The sequence below is a fragment of the Rhinoderma darwinii genome, chromosome 3, assembly GCF_050947455.1.
Source record: "Rhinoderma darwinii isolate aRhiDar2 chromosome 3, aRhiDar2.hap1, whole genome shotgun sequence".
Lineage (NCBI taxonomy): Eukaryota > Metazoa > Chordata > Amphibia > Anura > Rhinodermatidae > Rhinoderma > Rhinoderma darwinii.
Genome location: NC_134689.1, coordinates 413951315 through 413965380, shown reverse-complemented (window position 1 = coordinate 413965380; position 14066 = coordinate 413951315). Strand labels below are relative to the sequence as shown.

The window sequence follows — 14066 nt, the reverse complement described above, 5'->3', positions numbered from 1 at the left end:
GCATTTAGAAAGGGAAAATACTATTACCAACTCAATGGGAAAAAACTGGGAAATAAATTTATGAATTTCAGTTGACTGAAAAGTTAACGGTAGTAACCAGTGTCAGGCAGCTACTGCCAAGGCAAAAAGACTGTAAATTAGTTTCCATTTGGATAATCTACAATGTGGATCATACTAATTTCCAAGGTCTGTCTGTACTGAACACCCTACGAGCTGCAAGTAGAGCCAGTGTTTGCATTACATGCCATAAAAAGACCCTTTAAATTTGTTGATTTTATATGCCCTCAATTCCATTCGTTTAATTATCTCTACGAGAGAATATTATAAAAAACTTTTGTGTTGCTAAATCGTGTTTATGGCTTACAACAAGAACTATCAAAACAATACCTCATTGAAAAGGTACTACCCTCGGAAGGAAGTAAACTGTGGCAAGGTCCCACCGAGAGTTGAACTCGGATTGCTGGATTCAAAGTCCAGAGTGCTAACCATTACACCATGGAACCCTTGACAATAGAGGGAGGTTTGGATATTTCTACTAAACAGGCAGTACGTGTAATTACAATAAAGGGTCGGCTATCAATCAAAGTCGACCTCCCACAATAATCAAGAGGGCATAGCTTCTGTGCCTGCATGATCAACAAGATGTACAATTATTTTCTATTGCGGTTATATAACAAAAGCTAGAACCCTGCATTTAGAAAGGGAAAATACTATTACCAACTCAATGGGAAAAAACTGGGAAATAAATTTATGAATTTCAGTTGACTGAAAAGTTAACGGTAGTAACCAGTGTCAGGCAGCTACTGCCAAGGCAGAAAGACTGTAAATTAGTTTCCATTTGGATAATCTACAATGTGGATCATACTAATTTCCAAGGTCTGTCTGTACTGAACACCCTACGAGCTGGAAGTGGAGCCAGTGTTTGCATTACATGCCATAAAAAGACCCTTTAAATTTGTTGATTTTATATGCCCTCAATTCCATTCGTTTAATTATCTCTACGAGAGAATATTATAAAAAACATATGTGTTGCTAAATTGTGTTTATGGCGTACAACAAGCACTATCAATACAATACTCATTGAATAGGTACTACACTCAGAAGGAAGTAAACTGTGGCAAGGTCCCACCGAGAGTTGAACTCGGATTGCTGGATTCAAAGTCCAGAGTGCTAACCATTACACCATGGAACCCTTGACAATAGAGTGAGGTTTGGATATTTCTACTAAACAGGCAGTACGTGTAATTACAATAAAGGGTCGGCTATCAATCAAAGTCGACCTCCCACAATAATCAAGAGGGCATAGCTTCTGTGCCTGCATGATCACCAAGATGTACAATTATTTTCTATTGCGGTTATATAACAAAAGCTAGAACCCTGCATTTAGAAAGGGAAAATACTATTACCAACTCAATGGGAAAAAACTGGGAAATAAATTTATGAATTTCAGTTGACTGAAAAGTTAAGGGTAGTAACCAGTGTCAGGCAGCTACTGCCAAGGCAAAAAGACTGTAAATTAGTTTCCATTTGGATAATCTACAATGTGGATCATACTAATTTCCAAGGTCTGTCTGTACTGAACACCCTACGAGCTGCAAGTAGAGCCAGTGTTTGCATTACATGCCATAAAAAGACCCTTTAAATTTGTTGATTTTATATGCCCTCAATTCCATTCGTTTAATTATCTCTACGAGAGACTATTATAAAAAACATTTGTGTTGCTAAATCTTGTTTATGGCGTACAACAAGCACTATCAATACAATACTCATTGAATAGGTACTACACTCAGAAGGAAGTAAACTGTGGCAAGGTCCCACCGAGAGTTGAACTCGGATTGCTGGATTCAAAGTCCAGAGTGCTAACCATTACACCATGGAACCCTTGACAATAGAGTGAGGTTTGGATATTTCTACTAAACAGGCAGTGTGTGTAATTACAATAAAGGGTCGGCTATCAATCAAAGTCGACCTCCCACAATAATCAAGAGGGCATAGCTTCTGTGCCTGCATGATCACCAAGATGTACAATTATTTTCTATTGCGGTTATATAACAAAAGCTAGAACCCTGCATTTAGAAAGGGAAAATACTATTACCAACTCAATGGGAAAAAACTGGGAAATAAATTTATGAATTTCAGTTGACTGAAAAGTTAAGGGTAGTAACCAGTGTCAGGCAGCTACTGCCAAGGCAAAAAGACTGTAAATTAGTTTCCATTTGGATAATCTACAATGTGGATCATACTAATTTCCAAGGTCTGTCTGTACTGAACACCCTACGAGCTGCAAGTAGAGCCAGTGTTTGCATTACATGCCATAAAAAGACCCTTTAAATTTGTTGATTTTATATGCCCTCAATTCCATTCGTTTAATTATCTCTACGAGAGAATATTATAAAAAACATTTGTGTTGCTAAATCGTGTTTATGGCGTACAACAAGCACTATCAATACAATACTCATTGAATAGGTAAACTGGAAGTAAACTGTGGCAAGGTCCCACCGAGAGTTGAACTCGGATTGCTGGATTCAAAGTCCAGAGTGCTAACCATTACACCATGGAACCCTTGACAGTAGAGTGAGGTTTGGATATTTCTACTAAACAGGCAGTACGTGTAATTACAATAAAGGGTCGGCTATCAATCAAAGTCGACCTCCCACAATAATCAAGAGGGCATAGCTTCTGTGCCTGCATGATCAACAAGATGTACAATTATTTTCTATTGCGGTTATATAACAAAAGCTAGAACCCTGCATTTAGAAAGGGAAAATACTATTACCAACTCAATGGGAAAAAACTGGGAAATAAATTTATGAATTTCAGTTGACTGAAAAGTTAACGGTAGTAACCAGTGTCAGGCAGCTACTGCCAAGGCAGAAAGACTGTAAATTAGTTTCCATTTGGATAATCTACAATGTGGATCATACTAATTTCCAAGGTCTGTCTGTACTGAACACCCTACGAGCTGGAAGTGGAGCCAGTGTTTGCATTACATGCCATAAAAAGACCCTTTAAATTTGTTGATTTTATATGCCCTCAATTCCATTCGTTTAATTATCTCTACGAGAGAATATTATAAAAAACATTTGTGTTGCTAAATCGTGTTTATGGCGTACAACAAGCACTATCAATACAATACTCATTGAAAAGGTACTACACTCAGAAGGAAGTAAACTGTGGCAAGGTCCCACCGAGAGTTGAACTCGGATTGCTGGATTCAAAGTCCAGAGTGCTAACCATTACACCATGGAACCCTTGACAATAGAGTGAGGTTTGGATATTTCTACTAAACAGGCAGTGTGTGTAATTACAATAAACTGTCGGCTATCAATCAAAGTCGACCTCCCACAATAATCAAGAGGGCATAGCTTCTGTGCCTGCATGATCACCAAGATGTACAATTATTTTCTATTGCGGTTATATAACAAAAGCTAGAACCCTGCATTTAGAAAGGGAAAATACTATTACCAACTCAATGGGAAAAAACTGGGAAATAAATTTATGAATTTCAGTTGACTGAAAAGTTAAGGGTAGTAACCAGTGTCAGGCAGCTACTGCCAAGGCAAAAAGACTGTAAATTAGTTTCCATTTGGATAATCTACAATGTGGATCATACTAATTTCCAAGGTCTGTCTGTACTGAACACCCTACGAGCTGCAAGTAGAGCCAGTGTTTGCATTACATGCCATAAAAAGACCCTTTAAATTTGTTGATTTTATATGCCCTCAATTCCATTCGTTTAATTATCTCTACGAGAGAATATTATAAAAAACATTTGTGTTGCTAAATCGTGTTTATGGCGTACAACAAGCACTATCAATACAATACTCATTGAATAGGTAAACTGGAAGTAAACTGTGGCAAGGTCCCACCGAGAGTTGAACTCGGATTGCTGGATTCAAAGTCCAGAGTGCTAACCATTACACCATGGAACCCTTGACAATAGAGTGAGGTTTGGATATTTCTACTAAACAGGCAGTACGTGTAATTACAATAAAGGGTCGGCTATCAATCAAAGTCGACCTCCCACAATAATCAAGAGGGCATAGCTTCTGTGCCTGCATGATCAACAAGATGTACAATTATTTTCTATTGCGGTTATATAACAAAAGCTAGAACCCTGCATTTAGAAAGGGAAAATACTATTACCAACTCAATGGGAAAAAACTGGGAAATAAATTTATGAATTTCAGTTGACTGAAAAGTTAACGGTAGTAACCAGTGTCAGGCAGCTACTGCCAAGGCAGAAAGACTGTAAATTAGTTTCCATTTGGATAATCTACAATGTGGATCATACTAATTTCCAAGGTCTGTCTGTACAGAACACCCTACGAGCTGGAAGTGGAGCCAGTGTTTGCATTACATGCCATAAAAAGACCCTTTAAATTTGTTGATTTTATATGCCCTCAATTCCATTCGTTTAATTATCTCTACGAGAGAATATTATAAAAAACATTTGTGTTGCTAAATCGTGTTTATGGCGTACAACAATCACTATCAATACAATACCTCATTGAAAAAGGTACTACACTCAGAAGGAAGTAAACTGTGGCAAGGTCCCACCGAGAGATGAACTCGGATTGCTGGATTCAAAGTCCAGAGTGCTAACCATTACACCATGGAACCCTTGACAGTAGAGTGAGGTTTGGATATTTCTACTAAACAGGCAGTACGTGTAATTACAATAAAGGGTCGGCTATCAATCAAAGTCGACCTCCCACAATAATCAAGAGGGCATAGCTTCTGTGCCTGCATGATCAACAAGATGTACAATTATTTTCTATTGCGGTTATATAACAAAAGCTAGAACCCTGCATTTAGAAAGGGAAAATACTATTACCAACTCAATGGGAAAAAACTGGGAAATAAATTTATGAATTTCAGTTGACTGAAAAGTTAACGGTAGTAACCAGTGTCAGGCAGCTACTGCCAAGGCAGAAAGACTGTAAATTAGTTTCCATTTGGATAATCTACAATGTGGATCATACTAATTTCCAAGGTCTGTCTGTACTGAACACCCTACGAGCTGCAAGTAGAGCCAGTGTTTGCATTACATGCCATAAAAAGACCCTTTCAATTTGTTGATTTTATATGCCCTCAATTCTATTTGTTTAATTATCTCTACGAGAGAATATTATAAAAAACATTTGTGTTGCTAAATCGTGTTTATGGCGTACAACAAGCACTATCAATACAATACCTCATTGAATAGGTACTACACTCAGAAGGAAGTAAACTGTGGCAAGGTCCCACCAAGAGTTGAACTCAGATTGCTGGATTCAAAATCCAGAGTGCTACCATTACACCATGGAACCCTTGACAATAGAGGGAGGTTTGGATATTTCTACTAAAGAGGCAGTACGTGTAATTACAATAAAGGGTCGGCTATCAATCAAAGTCGACCTCCCACAATAATCAAGAGGGCATAGCTTCTGTGACTGCATGATCACCAAGATGTACAATTATTTTCTATTAAATTAGTTTCCATTTGGATAATCTACAATGTGGATCATACTAATTTCCAATGTCTGTTTGTACTGAACACCCTACGAGCTGCAAGTAGAGCCAGTGTTTGCATTACATGCCATAAAAAGACCCTTTCAATTTGTTACACCATGGAACCCTTGACAATAGAGGGAGGTTTGGATATTTCTACTAAGCAGGCAGTACGTGTAATTACAATAAAGGGTCGGCTATCAATCAAAGTCGACCTCCCACAATAATCAATATTGCGGTTATATAACAAAAGCTAGAACCCTGCATTTAGAAAGGGAAAATACTATTACCAACTCTATGGGAAAAAACTGGGAAATAAATTTATGAATTTCAGTTGACTGAAAAGTTAAGGGTAGTAACCAGTGTCAGGCAGCTACTGCCAAGGCAAAAAGACTGTAAATTAGTTTCAATTTGGATAATCTACAATGTGGATCATACTAATTTCCAAGGTCTGTCTGTACTGAACACCCTATGAGCTGCAAGTAGAGCCAGTGTTTGCATTACATGCCATAAAAAGACCCTTTCAATTTGTTGATTTTATATGCCCTCAATTCTATTTGTTTAATTATCTCTACGAGAGAATATTATAAAAAACATTTGTGTTGCTAAATCGTGTTTATGGCGTACAACAAGCACTATCAATACAATACTCATTGAAAAGGTACTACACTCAGAAGGAAGTAAACTGTGGCAAGGTCCCACCGAGAGTTGAACTCGGATTGCTGGATATAAAAAAGTCCAGAGTGCTACCATTACACCATGGAACCCTTGACAATAGAGGGAGGTTTGGATATTTCTACTAAACAGGCAGTACGTGTAATTACAATAAAGGGTCGGCTATCAATCAAAGTCGACCTCCCACAATAATCAAGAGGGCATAGCTTCTGTGACTGCATGATCACCAAGATGTACAATTATTTTCTATTGCGGTTATATAACAAAAGCTAGAACCCTGCATTTAGAAAGGGAAAATACTATTACCAACTCAATGGGAAAAAACTGGGAAATAAATTTATGAATTTCAGTTGACTGAAAAGTTAAGGGTAGTAACCAGTGTCAGGCAGCTACTGCCAAGGCAAAAAGACTGTAAATTAGTTTCCATTTGGATAATCTACAATGTGGATCATACTAATTTCCAAGGTTTGTCTGTACTGAACACCCTACGAGCTGCAAGTAGAGCCAGTGTTTGCATTACATGCCATAAAAAGACCCTTTAAATTTGTTGATTTTATATGCCCTCAATTCCATTCGTTTAATTATCTCTACGAGAGAATATTATAAAAAATGTGGATAATACTAATTTCCAAGGTCTGTCTGTACTGAACACACTACGAGCTGGAAGTAGAGCCAGTGTTTGCATTACATGCCATAAAAAGACTCTTTAAATTTGTTAATTTTATATGCCCTCGATTACATTGGTTTAATTATCTCTACGAGAGAATATTATCACATTTTTTTTGTTGTTAAATCGTGTTTATGGCGTACAACAATCACTATCAATACAATACCTCATTGAAAAAGGATTACGCTCAAAAGGAATTAAACTGTGGCAAGGTCCCACCGAGAGTTGAACTCGGATTGCTGGATTCAGAGTCCAGAGTGCTAACCATTACACCATGGAACGCTTGAAAATAGAGTGCAGTTTGGATATTTCTACTAAACAGGCAGTACGTGTAATTACAATAACAGATCGGCTATCATTCAAAATCGACCTCCCACAATAATCAAGAGGGCATAGCTTCTGTGCCTGCATGATCACCAAGATGTACAATTATTTTCTATTGCGGTTATATAACAAAAGCTAGAACCCTGCATTTGGAAAGGGAAAATACTATTAACAACTCAATGGGAAAAAAATGGAAAATGAAATTATGAATTTCAGTTGACTGAAAACTTAACTGTTGTAACCAGTGTCAGGCAGCTACTGCCAAGGCAAAAAGACTGTAAATTAGTTTCCATTTGGATAATCTACAATGTGGATAACACTAATTTCCAAGGTCTGTCTGTACTGAACACACTATGAGCTGGAAGTAGAGCCAGTGTTTGCATTACATGCCATAAAAAGACTCTTTAAATTTGTTAATTTTATATGCCCTCAATTACATTGGTTTAATTATCTCTACGAGAGAATATTATCACATTTTTTTTGTTGTTAAATCGTGTTTATGGCGTACAACAATCACTATCAATACAATACCTCATTGAAAAAGGATTACGCTCAAAAGGAATTAAACTGTGGCAAGGTCCCACCGAGAGTTGAACTCGGATTGCTGGATTCAGAGTCCAGAGTGCTAACCATTACACCATGGAACCCTTGAAAATAGAGTGCAGTTTGGATATTTCTACTAAACAGGCAGTACGTGTAATTACAATAACAGATCGGCTATCATTCAAAATCGACCTCCCACAATAATCAAGAGGGCAGAGCTTCTGTGCCTGCATGATCACCAAGATGTACAATTATTTTCTATTGCGGTTATATAACAAAAGCTAAAACCCTGCATTTGGAAAGGGAAAATACTATTAACAACTCAATGGTAAAAAACTGGGAAATGAAATTAAGAATTTCAGTTGACTGAAAACTTAACTGTTGTAACCAGTGTCAGGCAGCTACTGCCAAGGCAAAAAGACTGTAAATTAGTTTCCATTTGGATAATCTACAATGTGGATAATACTAATTTCCAAGGTCTGTCTGTACTGAACACACTACGAGCTGGAAGTAGAGCCAGTGTTTGCATTACATGCCATAAAAAGACTTTACATTTTTTAATTTTATATGCCCTCAATTACATTGGTTTAATTATCTCTACGAGAGAATATTATCACATTCTTTTTGTTGTTAAATCGTGATTATGGCGTATAACAATCACTATCAATACAATACCTCATTGAAAAAGGATTACGCTCAAAAGGAATTAAACTGTGGCAAGGTCCCACCGAGAGTTGAACTCGGATTGCTGGATTCAGAGTCCAGAGTGCTAACCATTACACCATGGAACCCTTGAAAGTAGAGTGCAGTTTGGATATTTCTACTAAACAGGCAGTACGTGTAATTACAATAACAGGTCGGCTATCATTCAAAATCGACCTCCCACAATAATCAAGAGGGCATAGCTTCTGTGCCTGCATGATCACCAAGATGTACAATTATTTTCTATTGCGGTTATATAACAAAAGCTAGAACCCTGCATTTGGAAAGGGAAAATACTATTAACAACTCAATGGGAAAAAAATGGAAAATGAAATTATGAATTTCAGTTGACTGAAAACTTAACTGTTGTAACCAGTGTCAGGCAGCTACTGCCAAGGCAAAAAGACTGTAAATTAGTTTCCATTTGGATAATCTACAATGTGGATAACACTAATTTCCAAGGTCTGTCTGTACTGAACACACTATGAGCTGGAAGTAGAGCCAGTGTTTGCATTACATGCCATAAAAAGACTCTTTAAATTTGTTAATTTTATATGCCCTCAATTACATTGGTTTAATTATCTCTACGAGAGAATATTATCACATTTTTTTTGTTGTTAAATCGTGTTTATGGCGTACAACAATCACTATCAATACAATACCTCATTGAAAAAGGATTACACTCAAAAGGAATTAAACTGTGGCAAGGTCCCACCGAGAGTTGAACTCGGATTGCTGGATTCAGAGTCCAGAGTGCTAACCATTACACCATGGAACCCTTGACAATAGAGTGCAGTTTGGATATTTCTCCTAAACAGGCAGTACGTGTAATTACAATAACAGGTCGGCTATCATTCAAAATCGACCTCCCACAATAATCAAGAGGGCATAGCTTCTGTGCCTGCATGATCACCAAGATGTACAATTATTTTCTATTGCGGTTATATAACAAAAGCTAGAACCCTGCATTTGGAAAGGGAAAATACTATTAACAACTCAATGGGAAAAAACTGGGAAATGAAATTATGAATTTCAGTTGACTGAAAACTTAACTGTTGTAACCAGTGTCAGGCAGCTACTGCCAAGGCAAAAAGACTGTAAATTAGTTTCCATTTGGATAATCTACAATGTGGATAATACTAATTTCCAAGGTCTGTCTGTACTGAACACACTACAAGCTGGAAGTAGAGGCAGTGTTTGCATTACATGCCATAAAAAGACTCTTTAAATTTGTTAATTTTATATGCCCTCAATTACATTGGTTTAATTATCTCTACGAGAGAATATTATCACATTTTTTTTGTTGTTAAATCGTTTTTATGGCGTACAACAATCACTATCAATACAATACCTCATTGAAATAGGATTACACTCAGAAGTTATTAAACTGTGGCAAGATTCCACCGAGAGTTGAACTTGGATTGCTGGAGTCAGAGTCCAGAGTGCTAACCATTACACCATGGAACCCTTGACAATCGAGTGCAGTTTGGATATTTCTACTAAACAGGCAGTACGTGTAATTACAATAACAGGTCGGCTATCATTCAAAATCGACCTCCCACAATAATCAAGAGGGCATAGCTTCTGTGCCTGCATGATCACCAAGATGTGCAATTATTTTCTATTGCGGTTATATAACAAAAGCTAGAACCCTCCATTTGGAAAGGGAAAATACTATTAACAACTCAATGGGAAAAAACTGGGAAATGAAATTATGAATTTCAGTTGACTGAAAACTTAACTGTTGTAACCAGTGTCAGGCAGCTACTGCCAAGGCAAAAAGACTGTAAATTAGTTTCCATTTGGATAATCTACAATGTGGATAATACTAATTTCCAAGGTCTGTCTGTACTGAACACACTACGAGCTGGAAGTAGAGCCAGTGTTTGCATTACATGCCATAAAAAGACTCTTTAAATTTGTTAATTTTATATGCCCTCAATTACATTGGTTTAATTATCTCTACGAGAGAATATTATCACATTTTTTTTGTTGTTAAATCGTGTTTATGGCGTACAACAATCACTATCAATACAATACCTCATTGAAAAAGGATTACACTCAAAAGGAATTAAACTGTGGCAAGGTCCCACCGAGAGTTGAACTCGGATAGCTGGATTCAGAGTCCAGAGTGCTAACCATTACACCATGGAACCCTTGAAAATAGAGTGCAGTTTGGATATTTCTACTAAACAGGCAGTACGTGTAATTACAATAACAGGTCGGCTATCATTCAAAATCGACCTCCCACAATAATCAAGAAGGCATAGCTTCTGTGCCTGCATGATCACCAAGATGTACAATTATTTTCTATTGCGGTTATATAACAAAAGCTAGAACCCTGCATTTTAATTATCTCTACGAGAGAATATTATCAAATTTTTTTTGTTGTTAAATCGTGTTTATGGCGTACAACAATCACTATCAATACAATACCTCATTGAAAAAGGATTACACTCAGAAGGATGTAAACTGTGGCAAGGTCCCACCGAGAGTTAATCTCGGATTGCTGGATTCAGAGTCCAGAGTCCATTACACCATGGAACCCTTGACAATAGAGTGCAGTTTGGATATTTCTACTAAACAGGCAGTGCGTGTAATTACAATAACAGGTCGGCTATCATTCAAAATCGACCTCCCACAATAATCAAGTGGGCATAGCTTCTGTGCCTGCATGATCACCAAGATGTACAATTATTTTCTATTGCGGTTATATAACAAAAGCTAGAACCCTGCATTTGGAAAGGGAAAATACTATTAACAACTCAATGGGAAAAAACTGGGAAATGAAATTATGAATTTCAGTTGACTGAAAACTTAACTGTTGTAACCAGTGTCAGGCAGCTAATGCCAAGGCAAAAAGACTGTAAATTAGTTTCCATTTGGATAATCTACAATGTGGATAATACTAATTTCCAAGGTCTGTCTGTACTGAACACACTACGAGCTGGAAGTAGAGCTAGTGTTTGCATTACATGCCATAAAAAGACTCTTTAAATTTGTTAATTTTATATGCCCTCAATTACATTGGTTTAATTATGTCTACAAGAGAATATTATCACATTTTTTTTGTTCTTAAATCGTGTTTATGGCGTACAACAATCACTGTCAATACAATACCTCATTGAAAAAGGACTACACTCAGAAGGATTTAAACTGTGACAAGGTCCCACTGAGAGTTGAACTGGGAATGCTGGATTCAGAGTCCAGAGTGCTAACCATTACACCATGGAACCCTTGAAATACAGTGCAGTTTGGATATTTCTACTAAACAGGCAGTACGTGTAATTACAATAACTGGCCGGCTATCATTCAAAATCGACCTCTCACAATAATCAAGAGGGCATAGCTTCTGTGCCTGCATGATCACCAAGATGTACAATTATTTTCTATTGCGGTTATATAACAAAAGCTAGAACCCTGCATTTTAATTATCTCTACGAGAGAATATAATCAAATTTTTTTTGTTGTTAAATCGTGTTTATGGCGTACAACAATCACTATCAATACAATACCTCATTGAAAAAGGATTACACTCAGAAGGAATTAAACTGTGGCAAGGTCCCACCGAGAGTTAATCTCGGATTGCTGGATTCAGAGTTCAGAGTGCTAACCATTACACCATGGAACCCTTGACAATAGAGTGCAGTTTGGATATTTCTACTAAACAGGCAGTACGTGTAATTACAATAACAGGTCGGCTATCATTCAAAATCAACCTCCCACAATAATCAAGAGGGCATAGCTTCTGTGCCTGCATGATCACCAAGATGTACAATTATTTTCTATTGCGGTTATATAACAAAAGCTAGAACCCTGCATTTGGAAAGGGAAAATACTATTAACAACTCAATGGGAAAAAACTGAGAAATGAAATTATGAATTTCAGTTGACTGAAAACTTAACTGTTGTAACCAGTGTCAGGCTGCTACTGCCAAGGCAAAAAGACTGTAAATTAGTTTCCATTTGGATAATCTACAATGTGGATAATACTAATTTCCAAGGTCTGTCTGTACTGAACACACTACGAGCTGGAAGTAGAGCCAGTGTTTGCATTACATGCCATAAAAAGACTCTTTAAATTTGTTAATTTTATATGCCCTCAATTACATTGGTTTAATTATCTCTACGAGAGAATATTATCACATTTCTTTTGTTGTTAAATCGTGTTTATGGCGTACAACAATCACTATCAATACAATACCTCATTAAAAAAGGATTACACTCAGAATGAGTTAAACTGTGGCAAGGTCCCACCGAGAGTTGAACTCGGATAGCTGGACTCAGAGTCCAGAGTGCTAACCATTACACCATGGAACCCTTGAAAATAGAGTGCAGTTTGGATATTTCTACTAAACAGGCAGTACGTGTAATTACAATAACAGGTCGGCTATCATTCAAAATCGACCTCCCACAATAATCAAGAAGGCATAGCTTCTGTGCCTGCATGATCACCAAGATGTACAATTATTTTCTATTGCGGTTATATAACAAAAGCTAGAACCCTGCATTTGGAAAGGGAAAATACTATTAACAACTCAATGGGAAAAAACTGGGAAATGAAATTATGAATTTCAGTTGACTGAAAACTTAACTGTTGTAACCAGTGTCAGGCAGCTACTGCCAAGGCAAAAAGACTGTAAATTAGTTTCCATTTGGATAATCTACAATGTGGATAATACTAATTTCCAAGGTCTGTCTGTACTGAACACACTACGAGCTGGAAGTAGAGCCAGTGTTTGCATTACATGCCATAAAAAGACTCTTTAAATTTGTTAATTTTATATGCCCTCAATTACATTGGTTTAATTATCTCTACGAGAGAATATTATCACATTTTTTTTGTTGTTAAATCGTGTTTATGGCGTACAACAATCACTATCAATACAATACCTCATTGAAAAAGGATTACGCTCAAAAGGAATTAAACTGTGGCAAGGTCCCACCGAGAGTTGAACTCGGATAGCTGGATTCAGAGTCCAGAGTGCTAACCATTACACCATGGAACCCTTGAAAATAGAGTGCAATTTGGATATTTCTACTAAACAGGCAGTACGTGTAATTACAATAACAGGTCGGCTATCATTCAAAATCGACCTCCCACAATAATCAAGAAGGCATAGCTTCTGTGCCTGCATGATCACCAAGATGTACAATTATTTTCTATTGCGGTTATATAACAAAAGCTAGAACCCTGCATTTGGAAAGGGAAAATACTATTAACAACTCAATGGGAAAAAAATGGGATATGAAATTAAGAATTTCAGTTGACTGAAAACTTAACTGTTGTAACCAGTGTCAGGCAGCTACTGCCAAGGCAAAAAGACTGTAAATTAGTTTCCATTTGGATAATCTACAATGTGGATAATACTAATTTCCAAGGTCTGTCTGTACTGAACACACTACGAGCTGGAAGTAGAGCCAGTGTTTGCATTACATGCCATAAAAAGACTCTTTAAATTTGTTAATTTTATATGCCCTCAATTACATTGGTTTAATTATCTCTACGAGAGAATATTATCACATTTTTTTTGTTGTTAAATCGTGTTTATGGCGTACAACAATCACTATCAATACAATACCTCATTGAAAAAGGATTACACTCAAAAAGGAATTAAACTGTGGCAAGGTCCCACCGAGAGTTGAATTCGGATTGCTGGAT

At 37.0% G+C, this 14066-nt stretch overlaps 13 non-coding genes across 13 annotated transcripts; all 13 read right to left on the bottom strand.

Annotated features, from left to right (window-relative positions):
• Window positions 1-431: 431 nt before the first annotated feature.
• On the bottom strand, window positions 432-503 carry TRNAQ-UUG (transfer RNA glutamine (anticodon UUG)). Its single transcript has one exon. It is a non-coding gene; the product is annotated as a tRNA-Gln (tRNA).
• Window positions 504-1120: 617 nt separating this feature from the next.
• TRNAQ-UUG (transfer RNA glutamine (anticodon UUG)) lies at window positions 1121-1192 on the bottom strand. Its single transcript has one exon. It is a non-coding gene; the product is annotated as a tRNA-Gln (tRNA).
• A 617-nt stretch (window positions 1193-1809) lies between these two features.
• TRNAQ-UUG (transfer RNA glutamine (anticodon UUG)) lies at window positions 1810-1881 on the bottom strand. Its single transcript has one exon. It is a non-coding gene; the product is annotated as a tRNA-Gln (tRNA).
• A 609-nt stretch (window positions 1882-2490) lies between these two features.
• TRNAQ-UUG (transfer RNA glutamine (anticodon UUG)) lies at window positions 2491-2562 on the bottom strand. The gene has a single exon. It is a non-coding gene; the product is annotated as a tRNA-Gln (tRNA).
• Window positions 2563-3179: 617 nt separating this feature from the next.
• On the bottom strand, window positions 3180-3251 carry TRNAQ-UUG (transfer RNA glutamine (anticodon UUG)). The gene has a single exon. It is a non-coding gene; the product is annotated as a tRNA-Gln (tRNA).
• A 609-nt stretch (window positions 3252-3860) lies between these two features.
• Window positions 3861-3932, bottom strand: TRNAQ-UUG (transfer RNA glutamine (anticodon UUG)). Its single transcript has one exon. It is a non-coding gene; the product is annotated as a tRNA-Gln (tRNA).
• A 619-nt stretch (window positions 3933-4551) lies between these two features.
• TRNAQ-UUG (transfer RNA glutamine (anticodon UUG)) lies at window positions 4552-4623 on the bottom strand. Its single transcript has one exon. It is a non-coding gene; the product is annotated as a tRNA-Gln (tRNA).
• Window positions 4624-7734: 3111 nt separating this feature from the next.
• TRNAQ-CUG (transfer RNA glutamine (anticodon CUG)) lies at window positions 7735-7806 on the bottom strand. Its single transcript has one exon. It is a non-coding gene; the product is annotated as a tRNA-Gln (tRNA).
• A 615-nt stretch (window positions 7807-8421) lies between these two features.
• Window positions 8422-8493, bottom strand: TRNAQ-CUG (transfer RNA glutamine (anticodon CUG)). The gene has a single exon. It is a non-coding gene; the product is annotated as a tRNA-Gln (tRNA).
• Window positions 8494-9110: 617 nt separating this feature from the next.
• Window positions 9111-9182, bottom strand: TRNAQ-CUG (transfer RNA glutamine (anticodon CUG)). Its single transcript has one exon. It is a non-coding gene; the product is annotated as a tRNA-Gln (tRNA).
• A 1306-nt stretch (window positions 9183-10488) lies between these two features.
• On the bottom strand, window positions 10489-10560 carry TRNAQ-CUG (transfer RNA glutamine (anticodon CUG)). The gene has a single exon. It is a non-coding gene; the product is annotated as a tRNA-Gln (tRNA).
• Window positions 10561-12652: 2092 nt separating this feature from the next.
• TRNAQ-CUG (transfer RNA glutamine (anticodon CUG)) lies at window positions 12653-12724 on the bottom strand. The gene has a single exon. It is a non-coding gene; the product is annotated as a tRNA-Gln (tRNA).
• A 617-nt stretch (window positions 12725-13341) lies between these two features.
• On the bottom strand, window positions 13342-13413 carry TRNAQ-CUG (transfer RNA glutamine (anticodon CUG)). The gene has a single exon. It is a non-coding gene; the product is annotated as a tRNA-Gln (tRNA).
• Between the last annotated feature and the right edge of the window lie 653 nt (window positions 13414-14066).